Source organism: Aulonocara sp. 'chitande type north' Nkhata Bay, linkage group LG7 (assembly GCF_057382095.1).
Source record: "Aulonocara sp. 'chitande type north' Nkhata Bay isolate Kocher_YH1m ecotype deep benthic linkage group LG7, A_spYH_male_GT1.1, whole genome shotgun sequence".
NCBI classification, from domain to species: Eukaryota; Metazoa; Chordata; class Actinopteri; order Cichliformes; family Cichlidae; genus Aulonocara; species Aulonocara sp. 'chitande type north' Nkhata Bay.
Window position 1 is genome coordinate 66,604,208 of NC_141350.1, and position 15,825 is coordinate 66,620,032.

Genomic DNA, 15,825 nt, shown 5'->3' on the forward strand with positions numbered 1-15,825 from the left:
TAGCCTTAGTGGTGTTTTTCAGATATAAGCCAGTTAGATGCAGGTGAGTGCTGGGATCTTCCATGATTGCATCTTCTACAAAGAGTAGGCCGTCCTGAATGAATGACGTCAGTATGCATCAAATCACATCCTACATATGGCACCACATTAGACGTTTACATGAATGAAAAATACATATTGATTGAGTCACCTTTATGTGGTGAGCGTTTTTCTCAAAAATTCAATTTCAGTTCAATGAATTCTCTCCAGCTTTTCTCATTAATGGCCACTCCTGTCATTTATAAAGCTGGCTGATAAAAGACCTCAATCTTACAAGAAGCATGACCTGATTGCGCGTCCTTTTCTCTTTCTCTCCATGATCTTCCACGCTGCACCCCTGGGTCCCTGGAGTCCAGCAGGCTCAGCTCAGCAGCAGATAGACATTTCTGGGATAGGCATCTACTGCTCAGGACCACGCAATCATTTCCATTTTACCCTCTGTTGCACAGGCAAGATAAGACACCTGCGTAGTCTCGCTAATCAGATGAGCTTCAACAGAACTTTATCATTGACATTTACCACTGTTTACCCAACTAATTTCTCTTAACTGCACTGCTGAACTTTTATCTACAAAATACATACACCACCAGAAAAGAGCAAGAAGCAAACATGCAAATTCACAAATATGCGAAGAAAGATAAACTGTGTGTGTGTGTGTGTGTGTGTGTGTGTGTGTGTGTGTGTGTGTGTGTGTGTGTGTGTGTATGTGGAAGGGGGGGGAATAAAGCAGTTTTCTGTTCAGAGGACGAAGGGGGTGACAGGACTACTGCTGATGAGATGAGTCCTCCACACCGTCCACCTCAGTGGAGACAAATGAATGCAAAGAATACCGACATTCACATGCAACGACTTGATTTTGGAATTCAGTCTCCTGACTGTTGGGAAGTTTTATTGCTGATAAACCATCTCTGTGCGCCAGTCTGAGAGAAGAGCAGCAGCATCATCCAACCGGTCACAAGATCGCCCACCGACAGCGTGGGAATCACCGTAAACCATCACAATATGTTGCAACAATATCACTATACAATGATTCTGAAATACCAGCTGCAGGATGATCTTCTTCTGCGTGTGCTTATGCAAGTAGCTAAAAATAAGCAACCTCAAATAGTGAGATAAGTGTGTAACTCTAAAATCAGCAGCTTTACCTTTAGGTGAAGCTTGTCACACTTACGATCTGGTGTGTGAATATGGTGGGTAAAGCTCTACTTTCCCACACCTTGAGTATTTTTATGCTTAATCTACAAACAGAAGCCGGGTGGGACTTTTGAGTTGTGTGGCTGACATCCCAGTATCAGCATTATCTACTCTGTGACATCATACAGTTGCAAGAGTAGAAAAAAACTGTCTGAAACAAAGTGTTTGGAGCCTGAGCTTTTGCCTCGTGAGGTTTCGTTTTATATATGTTGAACTCGTTATCTGACATTTTGACCGGGACCTGAGGAATCTGTGTTTCATTTATATTGTGTCGATGGTGGAAGGACAGTAAAGCTGAGTCTGATTTAGTACGAGCAAAAGAACACAGAACTAGAACAGAGAAGGAGAGAACAGGTTCCCTTTAAGATTCTGAAATGATAACAAACTTTATTCAAATGTCACCCTGAGGTCGAAAGTTGCTTTGACACACATGATATCTTGATGATATGGTACACCCATTTTATGTTTATGAACTCATGCATGGCTGTTAGTGTGGTTAACCACAGGGGTCCCCAGTGGCCCGGTGAACTGCTGGGAAAACACTGGCCCTCTCTTTTTACCCACGACTCTCTGTGTCGATCATGCAGGGCTCTTTCTAATGAGCACCGCTCATTTTAAATGGAGAGTCAAAGCATATGGAGGCGTTCGCTGCAGCCTGGCTGGCCCGTTCCTGTTATCGAAGCTAAATCCACCATTTTTCAAAGGCTGCTGAGCGCTGCGAGACGCCGCCTGTTAAGTGTGATTAAAACAAATGAAGCATCAATACGGCTCATAATTTATTGTTTTGATTTAGAGAAATGAAATCTAAAAAAGCCTGTTCGTTTGTCCGTATCGTCTGCACGGCAGGTTCGCATCTTGGATATGTGATGTGCATTTTAAAAGGTCAGGTACTGTTTAGCCTTCAATGACATGTTTTAAGCCCTCGATGTGTAGACACACAGATAGAGCGCTCGATGCTGCTGCTAGTCTGCTACTGCTCACAGTAGAGTAAGCAGAGTCTCCATCCATAGAGTCATCATCTTCAGTTCTATTTCTGTCTCTTTTTTTAAATAAAATGTGTGCACCGCTCGTAGAGAGTCAGTGTAACATATGTTTTTGGGGTTATTTGCAGAATGGGCAGACTGGGTTGCAATTTTCTCAAAGAAAAAGAAAAAGGTATGAAATATAATAAAAGATTTCACATCCAAACACAACACGAGTGAGTGACTGAAGCTCTTTGCTCAGGAAACTGAAGTCAAAAGAAACAAAATTAAAGCCGCTGTGGACGACAGCTGCTGGCTCATAGAGGCTGCAGAGCAGAACAGGGATGACTGTCATTGGATTTCCAAGACCGTCACGTTAGAGTTCAAAAGTAGGTGATTATTTGATCGGCTACTTTTCACCAAGTACTTATCAAATAAAATATGTGCGGATTTATTACAGAGTCATTTAATATTTCAATTAAGAATGGCTTGTGCCACTGAAAGGAGCCACATAGGTATGTGCACGTCTCTCCTCTGAATCTGAAACTGTCAGAAATGCAGTTTAACGTCACTGTGGAAGAAACGCAGGGGACATTTTTTAACCAGTATATATGAGATAACTAACCTCAAACTGATAAGTTGGATTGTATGAATGGCATCAGCTAAAATCAGGTGGAAAGACAGAGAGAGATTTCTCAAATTACTAGTTAGATGGTTCAATTTGCTCCACAGCAAAACACCGACTGGAGAGTCATGACTCGATGAGAAAGACTGACATCTTGGAAGTAATTTTAAAGCAGAACCGTAATGTGGAGGAAAAAACCCTCAACTCTAAGTGTGTGTGTGTGTGTGTGTGTGTGTGTGTGTGTGTGTGTGTGTGTGTGTGTGTGTGAGGGCACATACTTCACAAGTATAGCCTGTCCCTTATTCACTCCCACCTCATTCTCTCCCAGCCATCTCCCTCTCTCTGTTGCAGCCTGTCACAAATTGAAAGTGGAGACCTTCCAGAAACTACCCCTGATAATCACACATAAATTAATTAGAAAATGTTTCTTGACATTCTCTATGCACAGATGGGGAGAGGAGAAAAGACTGAGGCAAAGCCACAAAATTAATTGTACGGTATGTGACTCCGATAATTAATTCAATCATTAATTCATGTCTGCTTTAACAACTCCTTCTGGCTCCTGCAAAAAAGGACATTTCAATCAGGCCGGTATCGGCAGCGCGGGCGCGCAGAGAAGACGAGTAAAAGTTAAAGAGTGATAGACCAGCTCGACGCACTCGGGGTCATTTAGAGGTTTGCCAATTAAACGGAGCAGGAGAGCAGCTGAGTGAAGTGAACAAACAGAGGGAACATGAGGAGGGATGTAAAACACTGATTCACTGAGTACACAAATACTGTTTGCCACAGCATCTTCCTGCAATATATGTGTTTAATGGCTGAAAAGGAAGCCTGGACACAGAGAGTGAGAAGACTTTATGATTCGTTTATTTTTGGCCTGACCTACATAATCTTGACTTTATATTCCTGCTGCTTCAAGAAAACCACGTCACTTTAAAGCAATAAAAGGTAGCCGAGACAGAAAGCTGTTTTTTTCCTTTACAGAATTCTTCCTGCTCTGCTGCTGTAATCCAACATGTTTTAGCTGTACAATATTTGTTTTACTTTCATTTTAAAAAGTAATTATAGCCAGTATGCGGCACTGAATGGCCCATTAAGAATCAAAGCTGTAGGGTAGATGGGGTGGGGCAAATTCCCCGTGCTATTAAATGTTGAAAATATACGAAGTTATATACGTAAATTCTTCCGTATTGTTAGCTTCTGTTGTTGCAGTGGTCGCCCTAAACCGCTTGCTTGGGAAAACAAGTGATTGTTGTCTAATAAAGGAAGGAAACTGGTGAGCAAGAGATACTGCAGAGGAGACAGAGAGAGAGAGAGAGACAGGACATGATAAGAGAGAGATATTGCAAGGATGGGGAAAATGAGCAGAAGGCAGAGGACGAGTGTGTCGGGGATTTTCCTCTCCATGCTTCTTTTTTACATCATGCTACAGCCTCAGTGGAGCAGAACAAAAAAAAGTGAGGGGAAAAACCCTCACAAGCCTTGACATTTGTTTTTGTTTTTACTAGTATGATGGATCGATCTGGCATGGTTCCTATGAAGTATTAGTGAATAATGTTTGAGCATCAGCCCATTTTTGGGCTTTAATTCTTGTTCAGGATCTCGACCCGACCCCTCGGTTCATCCTATGCCTGAAAGAAGATCTGCAGCAATGCTTAAATGTGAAATACATGACATGAGGGCTGGTGTGTAGTACGTTATGAATGAAATTATTAAAGAACAACTCCTAAGTTATTCTATGAATTTGGATAGATTTCTGTAGTTTGCATTGCATGAAAATATCATTTAAAAGCCATCTTATAATATTTATTAGTCAGCCATCAGTATTGCATTTATACATCCCATTTATTGCAGTTTTAATATCTCTTGTGATAACATATGTTCTCTTATATCTGTTTATCTGTTTATTACGGGCACTGAGCAGCGTACCCAGACGCTCCACAGATAGCACAAAAAGCTGGCAGAATATTCATAAAGCGACGGCAGGTGAACGTGCAGTTACGGCGTTATCAGCCTTTATGTCCACTTTACTACAGTGACACAGTTTGGAAGTCTTGAACTTTACTCCGAGTTCCAACTGTATCCACCGGAGGTTGAAGCAGTGTAGCTGTCCCCGTTCTAAATGGGCATGGATGGAGGCAATTGAGCGGCCTGGTGCGTTAAACACAATCATGTGCCTGAGTGTATTTTTGTGCGAGAGGAAGGTATGCAGATTGTAGTGTGGTGGTTGCAGAAGAGGCCAAGCATCTGATAGGCAGGCAATCAAGCGTGCCAACATCCTGTCCCAGCCACCAGCACCAGGCAGGCCTGCAGTGGGCTCACACATTGGGTGCACGGAGAACTGCTGGGCTGATAGCAAGCCGGACAGCACAGAGAAATGTTCCTCTAGATTAGGGCCTCGTGCCTATCAATCATCAGGAATGGAGGAGGGGAGAGACACATCGCAGGCAGGCTGGAGAAAGGAGATGGGAGAGGAGAGTGTGACAGAGTGTGTGTGTCAGTTAGAATATGTGGTGTAGATCAGGAGTGGGTGATTGAAACGAGGGCAGAGCCTGCTGCTGGCTCACGAGCGTCGACTCCCAAGTTTACGAAATACAACTTCTCACTGCAAACGAGTTTTCCTGTTGAGTTTTGACCTGGCAAACGTAAGAGTGGGAACTACTTTGTGTTACAGTAGCCTAAAAGTCACCAAACTGGACGGATTCATGAGACAGAATGAGACACCTTCTCCAACAGTGCAGAGTGCAGCATTTCAGCGTGTCAGAATGGGGAAATCATTGTCTATTTCTTTAATCATTAAAACAGAGCTACAATCGGTGGCATTACAGAGAACTGAGGGCTTTTTAAAATTGTACATTAACCAGACCCAACTCAAGGCAGGAGTAGAGAGTTTAAATTTGAGTGTTTATTTTTTCTCTTTTCTAAGATAATGAGTAAAATTTACGACATTTCAAACTCAAATCAGTTCTTGGTTATCCTAAAACCCCCAAACAGCTGGACTAAACAAACAAGTAACAGGATGAAGTGATTTTCAGCTACATTGAACTCTCGTTTGGCCTTTATTTAACCGTTTAATATCCCAGGTATGCTCTCCCTGTGTCCGTGTCCCAAAATCCAAAAACATGCAGTTAGTCTTTGGAAGAGGATGGATGGATGGAAGAGTCTTGACTTGAAAGATAACATCTACTAGTTTCAGAAGCTGCACTCGTTTAGCATGTAGCAAAAATCCACCCGAACCATAAACCTACCAGTAACCTGGTAGATGTAAAAAGGTTAACGTAAAAATATTCCTTGAAATATTTGCTTGTTTTATGTTTGTTTTATTGGGTTTGTACAAAACAAGCTTCCACCAGGCTCCTTTCTGAACTCTGAGGGGAATCAAACTCGCTGACAAGACATGCCCGGTGGACACATGACAACCAAATCATCACTCTAAAGCATTGTGACTGACAGGTGAAATTGACAGTGAGCTTGCAGGGACACCCTCCTCCTGAGAGACATGGGAGTCTGCTGGCTGCAGATATGGAGGAAGGTTAGGGAGCAGACGGAGTGAGAGTACAGTACGTATCAAGTGAGGGACAAATGGGCACAGGTCAGCCCCGTTTTACCTGCACCCGCAACGGATTGGTGAACAATACTCTGTAATTCAATGGCTGAAAATGAGGCACCAGTCGTGGCATCCCAACTGTAACATTTAGCTTCTAACTCAGACTGTCCAAAACAAGCAATGAGGTTTTGCCTTGTGTTACTCACATAAAGAGAGTCGCTGGAGTCTTTCACGACCATTATGCAAACCACAAATATCTTCCCCCTAGCAGCCAATGGGAGAACTAGGCTACTTCCTTAAAGTTTAGAAATCCTAAAAGTGTGGTGACTGAAGCTGATGAAGCTTTGATTTTACAGGAACATCAGGGGCATCAGACTTGGCCGCAATCCATCAGACCAGGGGTGGGCAACTCCAGGCCTTGAGGGCCGGTGTCCCTGCAGGTTTTAGATGTGTCCTTGAACCAACACAGCTGATTTAAATGGCTAAATTAGCTCCTGCAGTTCTCCAGAGGCCTGGTAACGAACTAATCATGTGATTCAGGTGTGTTGACCAAAGGTGAGATCTAAAACCTGCAGGACACCGGCCCTCGGGGCCTGGAATTGCCCACCCCTGCATCAGACGCTGGTTAAAGGAGACTTGCTGTGCTCATTTTCAGCTTCGTATTTTAATTCAAAGCAGCTTTGGATGATTTATGTTTAATGTAATCCTTACTTATCTTATAATGGATCTCGGTGAAGCTCCTGAGTTCATGCAAGCTGTTTTAGCTCCACCCCCTTTAAAGCCATGCTTCCTTTTAGCCAGCTTTCTTCTGATTGGCTGCCTCTTGCAAACAGAGGGTTCGATCAGCAGATGGACGGGGTTTGTGTTTTTCACAGCCATAAATCGAAGAGCTGGAGATGTTAAATATGCGCAGGATATATAACAGAAAATGTAGCCACAATGCCGACAAAGTCTGACTCTTCATGGAGCTCGAGGAAAGCTAGAGTCGGAGGGCATGAATAAATTAGCAACCCATCAAACAGCTGTTGAGATATTTCAAAATGGCAGACTTACTCCACCACAGGCAGGTCATCCCTAAAGCCAAGCCTCTAGCATGGCTACAAACTGTATTTTAACCCAGAGCCAATGGCTGACTGTCATTTCTTCATATTATCTCTCTGTCATCCCTCTATCTCTTAACCTCACTCGCTTTCCTGTTCCTCAATTCTAATTTCACTATCTGAATTTTACCTCTTAAAATCTCTCGCCCCCCCCCCATCTCTCGCTCTCATTGATCCTTAAACCTTAACCCCTCTTTCACCCTTCATTAGTTATCTCTGCACTCTAAACTGAATAATGTACTTCTATATTCTAACCCACTCCGTCTTAAACCTCCCTCCCTCTCTTTCTACTCACCTGTCCCCATATTAATTCTTTCCTTTCTTCACGCCGCCCTATTTCCTTCTTTCTTGAGCCTATTCTAACCCTTCATCCCTCCATCCCTTTCACCCCTCTTAACCTCGACGATGGAGATGATATCTCGTCTTTGACACTGGGAGTTAACCGTCTACGCTCCTGGTTGACCAGATAACAGATAGCACACAGGGAAATGCACACATTCACACATTTAAGCCCGAACATAGAGCGCGTGCAGCAAAACACACTGTACCAAAATGTGAGGAGTGTCTTAGAATCAAAGTTTTACCTACACAGATATTTGATAAGGAAACTACTGAAAAGAAATTCAAAATAATTTGAACTCGAATAATTTCACATTCCTTTAAATGCACCGAAAAGGGATTAAAAAAATACAGCTGGAAGACAAGATGAGACGAGATATGAACTGCAACTTCACTGCTTGGTTGAGGCAATTCTGAAATTCTGTTAATGACTTAAGCTGCACACTGGAGCAAGTTTCCCTGTTAAATTACAGTAAAGTGCTGGCAGCTACATACGCCGGTGTTATTTTACGGTGTAGCTACTGTAAAAACATGAATGTAAGCTTTGGGGAATCAGCTGGACAGCTGTGTGTTTTGTTTTTTTGGTGTTTTTACTCTTATCACCATAAACAGGTTTTTAATGTGACGAGTGTGAAATATCATTTAATTGTGACAGAAGCTCAGGATATGTTTCCATTTTAAATTATTAATGTACTGGTTACCAGATGTATTTATTTAATTACATATTCAGCTGTATATTATTTCTGCTTTGCACTTGCCTTACATTGTATTTATTGCTGTATACATATTTCTCTGTATATGGCACGATTCAGAAGGAGAACAATGCAGACAGACTAGATAAATAAATATTAGTACACAATATCTGAAGTGCAAGTATGAAGATAAATATATGCATGAGCAAATTAATTCATTTAATTCGTGTCTAAATTCAGTTTCAACAAGATTTTGTGCATGAAGAATTAATTATTAAATCATTGATTTATGTATTTCTGGTGATTTTAATTCTGAAATAATAATGTGGACTGAACACTGCAGGCTGCTGCACTGCATTCCTGATGACAGTCTATAGATATCAGACTCTGAGGTCCAGGATTTGTATAAATAGCTCCACAAAGAGACGGGCGAACCTGTAGCAGAGCAGAAAAGTGGAAGCTTTTACACAAACATCTTATCCTGCAGTTGCTGCATTCAGCCATCCATGACTAGATGGATCAAACTGAGAAACAAAGGTCTTATCACATGTGGACAAAGTGATGAGGGAGCACCTTGTGCTGCGGTGATTTTCAGGAGGGGTGGGCCTGTGGGGGTGGGGGTGCTGCCATGCTCAGTATGCAAATGTGACACCACCAACATCTCCCGTTTCTCAGCCCAAATAAATTAGACTCTCAGCAGTGATAATATGCATATAGTGCGACTTCATGCTCCATTATAATTAACTACTGCTTGATAACCCAACACCCATCCACATTACACGCACAGACACACGCATGCAGCCACACACAGTGCCTGGTAAATAATAATAACCATTATTACGCCTGCCATTATAATGCTTTATTGGAGGTAATTTACATAACTCTGCAGAGAAGGATAAGGACCGAGGAGTGCTGGGCAAGCAGGAAAGCACTCGCCTCGCTCAGCTGGCTTCTCGGGGCCTCTGGAGTAGACAAGATGTCAGAGGGTGAGGGGACCTTCTTTGTAATCTGTGCTGCAAACTTTAAGCGGCTCGGAAGCAACACAGAAAATGCAATTTGCTACACGCTTTTCAAATTGAACTGAAAAGCTTAGAATTTGATGAAACATAAGTAAATAACTCGTGACTGTGCTTTTATTTACAAGACCTCACTGTGGAGGTCAATTATCTTCTCTGTCCCAGAGGTCTCCGTACAAGGGCCAGTTTTTTCCCCTGATATTAAAACACAGTCCATTTTTAATCTATGGCACATTCATCAGTGAGAGTGGGGCTGGTACTTCACTAAGAGTCACGGACTCGTCACAACCAGCCTCTCATCCAGTCTTGAGAGCGTTGATTGGATGAGGAAACATTTTACTTTTGGCTGGAAGTTTTCAGATCACGTCACGGCTCGTGACGGAGATTTAAAATGTTTATTAAATTTCTCTGACTCATGTGGTTAAGGGTTGTTTTGGCCTTACAGCTGCGTAACTGTAAAACTGATCGTTATGGTGGAAACAGCCTCTACTATAACAAAATAAATACTGACGATGAGCTACTGCACCATCTCACAGCTGTCTTTGTCGGCAAGATGTACATAAACCTGAGTGCTGTGATTGTTACTTCAGTTAGACCTCGCCTGCTGTGGTGACGTGGTTTGTTAAATTGTTTAGCCAGCATGAGGACTGAGAGTCTTGCACCTGCCAATCACCTGTGACGAGCACTCATCTTTATGGTGATCGTGAAAACATGGCAGCATTCCCGTAAATGTGCGGCGCAGGTATTAAAGGACTTACAGCAAAGGTTGAAAGAAATGGGAAGCAGGTAAGCAGGTAAGCACTTGCCTGACTTGTCATGGAGGTGAAGATGAAAAGTGAACTACCTTCATGGTGAAACCCGCATAAGGAAAGGTGGATTTATGGTATAAATCTACAGTAATCAACAGGAGATTAAAGTAGGAGTAGCAGAATAATGCTAACCAAACACCTGGCAGGGTTTATCTTTTCTTTACGACGAGTAATTCAACATTTCTTACTGCAGAAGCTGCTGGTGCAGCTTTTTGCAGGTACACTATAACAGTGCACGCTGGCAAATGTAGCTACCAGTACTTTACTGTACGTTAAAGTTATAATTTGCATCATGTCTTGCTCTGCTTTGTGATATCATTGGATATAAAATGTCATTACTGGATCCTGTTAACTTTTTAGACCTTTTAGGTGTAAATGCACACGATTCAAGGTACTGGAGGTACAGTCAAAGTGACCTTTGAGCACCAGATCTAATCACTTCATCCTTGAGCCTAAATGAACACATTTAGGAGAAAAAATAATCAGAGACATTCCTGAGCTACTGTGCTCACATGAACGGGGTGGGACAGTGTAAAGCCCAACAACATAAAGCCGTCTTAAGTGACAGTGAACCTTTGTGGTTGGGGGCAGGGTTACGTACTAACTTCATCATACGCCGAGTTGTAATTTTCTTACATTTCCAAGTATTTTGGAGCCTTGTTAAACTATGACTCACATTTTCTGGCCTTTTACAGATGAAGCATTTAATTCAGAAAACAATCAAAGCAATGAGCTGATTGTTTGCTGCAGCTGAAGACCGATGGCAACCTGACCGTAGGGAGAAAACGCTTCAAGATACAAAAATGTATTTTCTAATTTATTATTCTGCCATTTAGCCAGTTAGGTGTTTTTTTAATAAACTCAACTAAAACAATGAGTTGACTTTCACAATAGCTGAAATGAGTTTTCTCTCAATAATTGATTTGTTAATTAACTTTGTATTAGGAAGACTCAGCTCAGTCACTCGGTTTATTGGGCACCAGCGGGTACACGGAGGATCCTGGCATGATGTTTCTATGACAGGAAAGACATTTAAAGTTCATTTATTTCGTCCATCATCACGGATATATAGCACATCAAACTTTTGCAATATGCTCCCCTTGCCCAGTGACAATGGGTTTATATACAGCATGGCATGTGGGGAACACCAGCCAGCCAGCGAATGACAAGGGATTACTGTGACATCCATTTGCATATCAAGAATTTTAAGCAGTGAGGGAGAAAATATCAAACCCTCCAGCCTGCAAGGTCACTCAAATGATAGTTTTTTCTTCTCTTCATAATTTATTTTGCATATCATGCAGTTTGGACACACTGTAGATTAAAAAGGCGGCTTTAGCATATCATACCATCCCTGATAGGAAGCAGCTCCCACCTAGACTTCTCCTAGACACCATGCCACCACCACCCTCATCAAAATGGTTGAGGACACACACACACACACACACACACACACACACACACACACACACACACACACACACACACACACACACACACAGAGACATCATCTTGATTGTTTTAAGACGAAAAGAAATGGCAAATTGCTGAAGCCTCTAATCCATTCCCAGTTATCATCTCTTTAATTTTTTTTTCTTCATATCAATAGAAGCCACAAAGCCAACGGTTTGATAGCCGCTGTTGGCAAAAACAGCTAAAAATGAAAAGAGCGAAACACAAAAAGAAGCGGCTCGACTATCATCTATGACTAAGGAATTTATTCAGATTGACATATAAACAAGTCATTACACACCGAGAAGACTGTGTCAAATATGTGGAGTGAAAAATGTTGTGTCCAGTAATGAACTGTATTATCTCTAAGCAGGCACGGAGGATGAATGGAAATCTTCTGTTGTTGTTTTCTCTGTTTTTTATGTTAATATCGGTCTGTGGGAACAATAGTAATGACCACAACAAAGACTGATTTGAATAAAATGTTTGAATAAATTAAGAGATTATTATCCCAAGGTTTAGTTCACAGAATGTGTGCGAAAAGGGAAATTAAAAATTTCATATCTAGGAATTACTGTATTTCAGACAAGAAGAATTCATCTTTTTTTAGCTTCCAAATATAATTAGCAGATTAATATTCAATGAAATTAAACACAAGACTGCATAGAGCTTACACGTAACAGACTGGCACTGATATATAACTTACTGTTATGGATTTCTGCGGTGTATGTGCAGGGCGCTATAGGTGGAGCTATAAGGACGAGGCCCACTCTGAACTGAGATAAGAGCAGGATCACAATGTTGTGGGACAAAAAAGGACATAAAGAAAAACTGGAAGGGGTCAGAGGTCAGCTGACAGGAAGGACAAATGACAGAACAGAAAAGTTTCTGTGTGCGTGTTTACATATCTTTGTGGAGACCAAAAATTGGAAGTTTACTATGCTTGTGGGGACCAACAGCCCTTATGGGGGCAAAATCCCAGTCCCCACAAAATGTGGTTTTAGTGTCAGGGTTACAATTAGGTTATGGTTAGGATTAGGGTTAGGATTAGGCATTCATTTTTAATGGTTAGGGTAAGGGAAAAGCATTATGTCAAAGTGTGTGTGTGTGTGTGTGTGTGTGTGTGTCTGTTTTAAAGGGTACAGCCCTCTTTCCAGGTCCTGTAATGTGATTTGATGTGTAAAATGAGTGTTTGGCACAATATGTTTTACAAAACAGTCGATAATCCAGTCTCACAAATGATTTGGAGATTAGGCGTGATAAAAACATTTGCAACTGCCTAAATTTCTGAGTAACAATCATACATTTCTTAGCTCTGCCTTCAGAATGCCAACGACTGATCGATGCTGTTGATTGTTTCTAGATGAACTTTTAGAAAAGTAAGAAAATGGTTACAAGTTTGTAAGTTCCCAAAGTGTAAAGTGTAAGATAGCATGTTACTCAATGCTAACAGGTGTTCTTATCCACAGAGAGAAGGTTTAAAGACTTCACAGCTCTGCTGAAGAATCATCACAGCGCTGCAAACCAAACGTCTTTAGGATCGACTTCACAGGTCTGTGCCAAATACCTCATATTTGCAAAAGTGACTCATTTTTTTATTTGCATTACGACATGAGCCAATTTAAAATTTCATAAATACCCATTTTATGTAGAAATAATCTTATGCTCAGCGACACAACCGGACCAACGGCCTAAAGCAGCTAAAGTGTCAGATTAAAAGCTTCCGGTTCCAGGAATGTCTAAAAGGTAAAACTGGGAGGAACAAGTGGAATGCCCAAACCCCTGTTGATTTCCATGCACACATCTCTTCTCAGCATCCCATGTCCCATACATGACGAATGTTTCATACGAACAGGAGCGGTGCTTGACAGCGACTCCAGTCCGGCCGTGACATGCAAGACAAAGAAGAAGAAGAAACAATGAAAAGATGGAGGGAAAAGAGTGAGAGATGCACGCTCCCCAGGAGGTGGAGAATGGAGAGGAGGGAGGGACTAGTGGTGATGGAGAGACCATAGGAAGGGAAGGTGGATGGATGGAGGGAGGGAGGAAGGGGAGGTGGAGAGGAGGAGGAGGAGGAAGGGGGAGGGGAGGGGGGCTTGACGATAAGAGAAAAATTCAGACCGGTCAAAGTTTCCTTTTTGCCAATCGTGCTCCTGATAAAGACAGCGCCTGCTCCGGAGCTGATAGAGGGGCTATCTCTCTCCCTTACTCTCTCACCCAACCCCTCCTCCTCACCCCCTCCCTCCCCCGTCTTACTCACCCGGCAGTTAGTTTGTGAGGAGGAGAGGAAGAGAGAAAAAAAGAAGAAAGAAAGAAAGAAGGGCCGTATCAGTGCAGCATCATGGTGCTACCATCAACCAGCCACCACGCTGCAATTAATATCGCTCCAATTACTGTTAAAGGGACAAGGCTGGGACAGGACGATAATGAACACATCCTCTCTTCCCCAGCAGAGGAATTAAAACGCACACACAAACACACCCGTAAACACACACTCGGCACTACATGCACAAACGTACATAAAACGTGTGCAGCTTGAAAAGGAAATAATGCGAGATAGTGTGGTAATCTTCTTGCATTGTTTAACTCATTGAAGACAACGGACAGAGAGAAATAAATAACCAAACAAACCTCGATAAGAGGGGAAATAAATAATAAAATTATGGCGATTTACTTGTTATCTTCTCTTAGCCGTGTGTGTGTGTTTTTGCTACGACTTGAATAAATTTTCCCCCAGCCTGTCACATCCACATCTCCCCTGCAGAACAACACAATGGACCCTGAAAGAGCCTTGCGACAAGTGACTAAAGAACGTCTGAACGCATACAGAGTTTGGCCGATCCACTCATGAACACGTGAAGAGCTCAAATGATGGTTAGTTGGTTGGAGTTTCTCAGTATGACGTTGGAGGTCACTGGGACTGGCCAATCAAAGCAGCCGTGCTTTTAAAGCCAACTTTAATCTTTATTAAAATCCAAGCTGGTGAGTAAGAAAAGAATTCACCGACTGCACAGCTGGTATTAAGGAGGAAATGTCCATAAAGACCAAACCAGAGTGTTTTTGCACCACGCTGTAATATCTTACTATAATATCTGCCCACAAACTCCTCCTGCACGATCAGGAGCAGCCAAACTGGGCTCACAGGTACAGATATTATGACATCATCATGTTGTCCACCTACCAACAGGCAAAAACGACCACACCTCTATGTGCCCTGCCCTATTAGAAAGCCATCGAATTACATTCATTTTGATCTCTATGAAACTGTTTCTGACTGACTATGAACCAATGCCATCGTAAATGACCATAAAATAAATTCAAGAGCAGTGACGATCACTTCATCTGTCTAACCTTACAAGCACTGACAAACATACAGCTTCCAGAAGTGAGTTAGCGGGGACGCTTGTGGTGTTGCAGCTTTTCAAAAAAGTCCACAACAACTTTGGATTTCCTCACTTTAGTGTTGCAGACGTGATGTCACTGTCAATCGATGGAATAAAAAGCACCCCAGACTAATTTTGAACCAACTACAGACACAGTATCTGTAGGTGTGAGACTGACACCTCCGGTCACTGTTGGCCTGTTCTGATCTTTCTATGTGTTATTTTGAAACAAAGAATTGTTCCTGTTTCTGAAAAGTCTTTAAGGTCCGTGTTAGTCAGCTGTAACTCAGCAGGATTACAGATGTTCGGGGTCACATCTGTCCAACTGTGGTTTCAGATAACTTACTACTCATTGGGAAAGTTTTGCTGTATATTAACACACACACACACTCGTGACAGACAGAATGACAGAAACTAGTGTGAGTAAAATGGACTCACACATATGCTAACCTTCTTTATTGTGTTTAATATGTAAAAGACAGTTGGGGGAATCAGCTAACATTACTGCGATAACAGGCCAGCTGATTACCAGCTGAGCTCTGAGGAATATGTTGATTATACTGGTTTATTTTTCTCCCTATAAAGCTTTGTTAGCACTGGCCGGTCTCTGGTGTCAGGTGGGTTTTCCTCCAAATTGAATTAATGATTCATAATGTTACTGTCATCG

At 42.1% G+C, this 15,825-nt stretch overlaps 1 protein-coding gene across 1 annotated transcript in view; it reads right to left on the reverse strand.

Annotated features, from left to right (window-relative positions):
• zfpm1 (zinc finger protein, FOG family member 1) overlaps positions 1-15,825 on the reverse strand; it is a 108,764-nt gene that overhangs the window by 40,011 nt on the left and 52,928 nt on the right. The gene's annotated exons all lie outside the window — the stretch shown is intronic.